The following is a 6659-nucleotide window of genomic DNA, read 5'->3' on the forward strand; positions in this document are numbered from 1 at the left end:
GCATAGCTCCTTCCTGTCGTAAGTCTCCAAGGCAGCAAAGCACTGGTTACAACCGTTTAAAAGCTTGACGGTTCTGCGTTGTTGATATCGCTGTTTCACTCCTAGTATTGAGTAGTACTAAAAGGAGTAAAAAACTGCACCGAGTACAAACTCGAGGTGAAAACGGCTATTGCTGTAATATCACGAGCCGTCAGTTTCACTTAACACCGAGTATGCAACTCTAGGTGAAGGGGTTGTGCTGGTAGAGCTTAGCGATTAAGAGAAAACCACTCGTTAAAGCGAATGAGTGGTGGGCGTCACTTAACACCGAGTACAACTGTAGGTGAAGAAAGACGAGCTGTTGGCGCTCGGAGCTATAACTTTTCGAGCAGCGTGCTCCACTCAAAACCAAGTAACACTCTAGGTTAGAGCGAGCTAACTCACGTTGTAAATACAGCGTTCACTAACCTGAGTTTCACGCAGATCGTTACCATTTCAGCTTATTCCACATCGAGTGGGAAATGAAGAAAATCCAGTAACAAACACAGCTTCTCTAGCCCATTCTCACACGGAGCGTGCTCCAGGTGAAATAGGTTGCCAGATCCCGCTGTGGTATTCACAGCCCGTAGAGGATGAAAAAATTCGTAGCTCTGACCCAGTGTCGCCGGGCTGTACTGTCGGTCTTGAAGGTGAGACGAGAAAAGAGAAAGTCTGCAGCGAGTCACAGGTGTATAAACTGTATTGTAAGTGACATCACTGAATCCCTGAATCCACTACTCACATAGCTTCATATTAATTACCTTAAGACAATATCACTGACACAATCATATAAGAATATCATACAAAGGATAACTTACAATCCCCCACACATACATTCAGAATAGAACATTTCCAAAATGGTGCAGTCCAAAGACTTCAAATACCATCAACCCTCAGTGCTCGGGTCTTTAACCTCTCAGTAAAGCTGCCTGCATGCCTGATGAAAACCTGTGAGTACAATTACTTAAACCAAACTTACAAAACCATTTAACACTGCCAACAAAGCATAAAGTATCCTCACACTTCTTAAATCATCCACACCTTCAGTTGGCCACCCTGACTAATGTTGGATAATCACAGTTTGTATTGTTTACCAGGTTAGTGATTCTGGTGATTGTCCACTGCAGCAGTCAAGCAGTAAAAAGAATCTTCACCCATTATCTGTGTGTTTTCATCTTAACTTGTACATGTTCATACCATGAAATAAACATTAGTTCTGTTACAGCAAGGCAGGAATACCCTGTACAGTTCGACAGTACATCACAGCTTCTCAGCCATCCCACATCACACATAGCCAATTATGTGTTGATGCCCAGTCAGCCAATACCATCACTGATCAACACAATCTAAAATGCTGTCAAAAAAGCTCTGATGTGCCAAACATGGACTCCACAAGACAACTGAAGGAGTCATGTGGTATTCAGTACCAGGACATTACCAGCAGTTGTTGTGAGATAGATCATCGTACAGTGTGTTTAGGTTCAATGTCTTTTACAAGCAATCATCTAAATGATCTTGCTAATGCCCGTGTGTCCACACTGGACATGACTTAGCATGGGCACTTTACATTTACATTTTCGGCATTTAGCAGACGCTTTTATCCAAAGCGACTTACAGTTGTGACAGTATACAATCTAAGCAATGAGGCCTTGCTCAAGGGCCCAACAGTGGCAACCTGTCAGTGTGTAACAGTTGTTACTGCCAATTCCCAACCCCAACCACTAAGTGGCAGTAATCTTATTAGAAGGGCAGTTCTCAACTTAAAAGGGGAACCATGTGGTAAAGGAGATGGTTTGGAGAAGCACCACATTGTAATGTGCTGTGCTAAGGAACCTTATTGAGGAACTTGTTTGTTCTAAAGCTCAATGTAAGTTGTTTGTTACTTTTGTTTATATATTTAACCAAACTTTATGCAAGTGTTGCTAATAGAAAGTTTGTACTGTTTTCTTTTTCAGAAGGTTTTTTTTATTTCTTCATTCTGGTCTGGAAGATTATCTTTGTCTCTATTCAATTGTTGTAAATGTTTGTGTCTTGCATCAACAACTTGCTGGTTGGATGGACTGTGGGAAACAAGCCCAGTATTCACAAACTAACTGGAAAGGATTTCATCTTGTATTGGACCCAACAAGGACTTCTATAGACTCTTGATGGAATTAATTATATCTACAAAGGCCCGGTGAGATCTATCTAATTATTAAATTATGGACTGAAAGACTCAATGAACTCTTCCAAGACTTATATTCAATGAATGGACTTTATAGTGGCATTTGAGATTATGATTTGTGTTTTTCATATGTTCTGATTTTGATGTTTAGTAAAATGAGTTAAAGCACTCTTGGTGGATGGTACCCTGATTTAAAAATATGATAACGAGTTTATAAAAAGAAAAAATCGTTACATTGGCGCCCGAACAGGGACGTCCCAGCTGGTTTTAATCATCGGCATATTTCAGATTGTCTACTTTGTTGGCTATACCCTTTGTCATAATTTACAAACCAATTTCAAATTTATTGTCAAAGCTTTTAGTCTCTTTGTTTTCTGGTCCATAAATACATCTATAGATAGCTTTGGTTATGGCCACGTCAAAACCCGATGCAGTGGATGGGTCAGTAGATCCAGATTTCACTGTTGGTTCATTTGTTACACGCCGGGAGCCTGTACGTGACCTTATATCCACATTCAGCAACCTTTATATTGATTCAGATGGTGATGCAGAGGAAGAAGGAAGCATCCAAGATGAACAAGACTTTTTACCACCTCCTCCACCTGAAGAATACCCTGCAATGGCAGGATTGTCAGGAGAGTTAATGGAAAGAGTGGTAAACCTTGAAGAGAAATTTAACCGAACAGTGGAAGACATGCAAAGTCGCCTTCACCGTGTAGAGACTCAGGTAACAGATCTACATGTAGTAATTGACAATCAAAGAGATGCTATAGAGCAAATGGTTGTATACAAAATAGAGAGAGAGAGTAATAGAGTCAAACAAAATCTGGAAAACCAACTACAAGATTTAACCCAGTCTGTTATAGACTGTCTCAAGAGACGAGATGTACAGCTCAAACGTATGATGTCCCGATACCAACCCAGTTCACCTATGCAGCCTGTTACACCAAGTACATATCCAGTACCAAACCCCACTACGTCCACTCCAGTAGGTGTTTTAGACAGCTGTTCTTATGTGGTAAAGTATGCAGCTCCAATCAAACTAGACTTCCCCAGATACGGAGGTTCAGAAGAGGATCCGGTGGCTTTTATTGAAAGGTGTGAGGAATATCTAGCTGTGAGACCCCTCAGTGATCCAGAAATTTTAGCTACTTTGACATCTGTGTTGTCGGATACTGCAAAAGACTGGTGGCTTGCAGAAAAAAAGAACATTAAGACATGGAAACAGTTTAAAGTCATGTTTTTACACTCCTTTTTATCTGAAGACCATGAAGAAGAGAAACATCAGAGAGTTTGCATTTCGCTATCGTGCATTATGTCTACGGTGGAAGCCAAACATGAAAGAGAAAGACATTATACACTCAATTTTACGTAATTGCAAACCACGCCTGGCTAGTATTTTAAGGGGGACCGTTTTTACAGTGGATGAGTTGGTTCGACTTGGCACTTTAGTGGAAAGAGATCTTTTGGAGGAAAGAGCATACTGGAGACAAGTCCAACAGGAAACACAAAGTCAAAACAAAAGGCCTGACAACAGACCACCCAAGAAAACCTTCACCCATAATGCAGCCATTCATTGTGAACAAACACATGCAGAGGTAAAAAACACTCATCTTCCCAGTATGTTTAAGAAGTCACAAGTATTATGCTGTAGTAGACACTGGCAGTACTTTTTCATTGATTCAGGAATCACACTGGAGGTTATTAAAGTTTGATGGTGAGATTTGGAAGTCCAGCCAAGGACAGAGGTTCACACTGGCAAATGGACAGTTGCAGACTGCTCTGGGAAGGGTGAGTTGGCAATGTACATTGCATGGACAGAATTTTCCCATTGAATTATTTATTATAAGCGACCACGACCTCTCTGTTCCTGTCATCATAGGACTACAGTTTTTATTGACAGCAGTTTTGGATTTCACTAATCATACCTATAGGTTACCCACTGAAGATGATGATGGTCATAGTTTTACATGTTGCAGTTCTACTTACAATCCTGTTAGTCTGTATCTTGCTACAGGGAAGATAACAGTATCTGCAGAAACTACAAGAATCATTCAGCAGTTGGTGGAACATGCAGATGCAACAACTACAGAAAAGCGGATGCTGGAAAGTATGCTTGTGAGTTGGCCAACTGTGTGTACTGATAAACTGGGTCACACCACCATCATCAGTCACCAAATATTAACAGTGGATGAAATTCCCGTGAGAAGAAAAGCGTACCCAATTCCTGTGGCTAAACAACAGTTTCTGGACAAAGAAATTGAGTCTATGCTTAGGGAAGGCATCATCAAACCCTCAACATCTCCCTGGTCCGCTCCGGTGGTCTTAGTACCAAAGAAGGATGGTGGCACACGTGTCTGTGTAGACTATAGAGCCCTAAATGCCAAAACACACCTGGATGGATTTCCTATGCCTCAAGTCCAAGAAATCTGTGATTTACTTCACGGAGCTACAGTGTTTAGTTCTTTAGACCTGAAGAGTGGATACTGGCAGGTCAGTATGGACCCAGAAAGCATTCTTTGTGGTAAAGAACAACTTATACCATTTTTTACGTCTTCCTTTTGGTTTAAAGAACTCTGCAGCTACCTTCCAACGCTTAATGAATCATGTGTTGAAAGATGTAATAGGAAAATTTTGCTTTGTCTACATTGATGACATTGTGGTCTATTCCAACACTGTTGACCAGCACCTTATTCACCTTCAATATGTCTTTAGCCTTTTGGAAAAAGCTGGTCTTACCCTTAATCTAAAAAAATTTAATCTCCTTCAAAAAGCTCTCACCTATTTAGGTCATGTCATCTCAGGCGAAGGCATCAAGACAGAAGCTGAAAAAGTGGAAGCAGTAAAAAACTTTCCGGTACCTCGTAATGTAAAAGAGGTTCAAAGGTTTCTGGGGCTCGCAGGTTGGTACCACAGATTCATTCCAAGATTTTCAGAGTGTGCAGCTCCACTTCATGCCCTAAAAAAGAAGGGTGTTGTATGGGATTGGACCACTATCTGCCAACAGGCCTTCAATGACATCAAATCTTCTTTGATAAAAGCACCTGTCTTCAGCGCTCCTAATTTCAACTTGTCTTTTAAGGTCCAAACCGATGCCAGTGAGGTGGGTTTGGGTGCAGTTCTTACACAGGAATGGGATGAAGCTGAACATGTAATTGCTTATGCATCACGGTTACTCAACAATGCCGAGAAGAACTACTCGGTGTCTGAGAAGGAGTGTCTAGCTGTGGTGTGGGCTGTGGAGAAGTGGCGGCACTACCTAGAAGGGAGGCATTTTGAGGTGTTTACGGACCATGCTGCTTTGACATGGGTTTTCAACCAACCTCGTCCGTCTTCTCGTTTAACAAGGTGGGCCATTAAGTTACAAGGATTCGATTTTAAAGTTTACTATCGCAAAGGAGGTTGTAATGTTGTTCCAGACACTCTCTCCCGCGGGATGCAGGAAGCAAACCTATGTCTTCTTGCTATTCAACAAGCCACACCAAAAGGGGAAGACTTACCAGTTAGCTGGGAAGAGATTGCCAAACATCAGAGGGAAGATCCTACACTACAACCCTTATGGCAATCGTCAAAAAATACCCTCAAAAACCCCAACGGCATGCATTATGTAGAACACAATGGTTACTTGTTCCGCAGCATTACAGACAGCCAAGAAGGTCAAATACTTCAAGTAGTAATACCCACTGCCTTAAGATCCAGATTCCTTCTTTTTGCCCATAATAACCCATTAAGTGGCCATCTTGGTCGTATGAAGACTTTGAAGAGGTTACTCAATGTAGCATACTGGCCAGAAATGCGCAAAGATGTATGGATACACTGCAAACAGTGCACGACCTGCCAACAATACAAGCCAACATTGTCCAAATTGTCTGGATTACTCCAATCCACCCCGGTGGTAGAACCTGGACATATGTTAGGTGTTGACCTAATGGGTCCATTCCCACGGAGCAGCAAAGGGAATGAACATCTAGTGGTGGTCGTAGATTATTGCAGTAAATGGGTAGAACTATTTCCCATCCGTAGTGCTCGAACACCACAGATAGCCAGCATCTTAACCCGAGAGATATTCACTCGTTGGGGGACACCGGTTTACTTGGTCTCTGATAGAGGGCCGCAATTCACCTCACAGTTGTTAAATAATAATAATAATAATACATTTTATTTATATAGCGCTTTTCAAGATACTCAAAGACGCTTTACATAAGACAAATAATCAAAACAAATACGTACATACACCATACAAATCATAGTACAAAATCAAAATAGTACATCAACATCAAGAATAATTAAGATAAAAACAAAGAGAGCAGCATAAGACAGTTCATTAAAAATTAGCTAAATTATGAGAGAGAACAACAAATATAGAACAATTTCTTAAAATTAGACAGAAACAGGACAGATTTACATGCAATCAGGAAACTGAAAACTTTACAAGTTTTAGGATCTAGGACTTCACATTTCTGTCGTGATCTAAGTA

Source organism: Trichomycterus rosablanca, chromosome 1, assembly GCF_030014385.1.
Source record: "Trichomycterus rosablanca isolate fTriRos1 chromosome 1, fTriRos1.hap1, whole genome shotgun sequence".
NCBI classification, from domain to species: domain Eukaryota; kingdom Metazoa; phylum Chordata; class Actinopteri; order Siluriformes; family Trichomycteridae; genus Trichomycterus; species Trichomycterus rosablanca.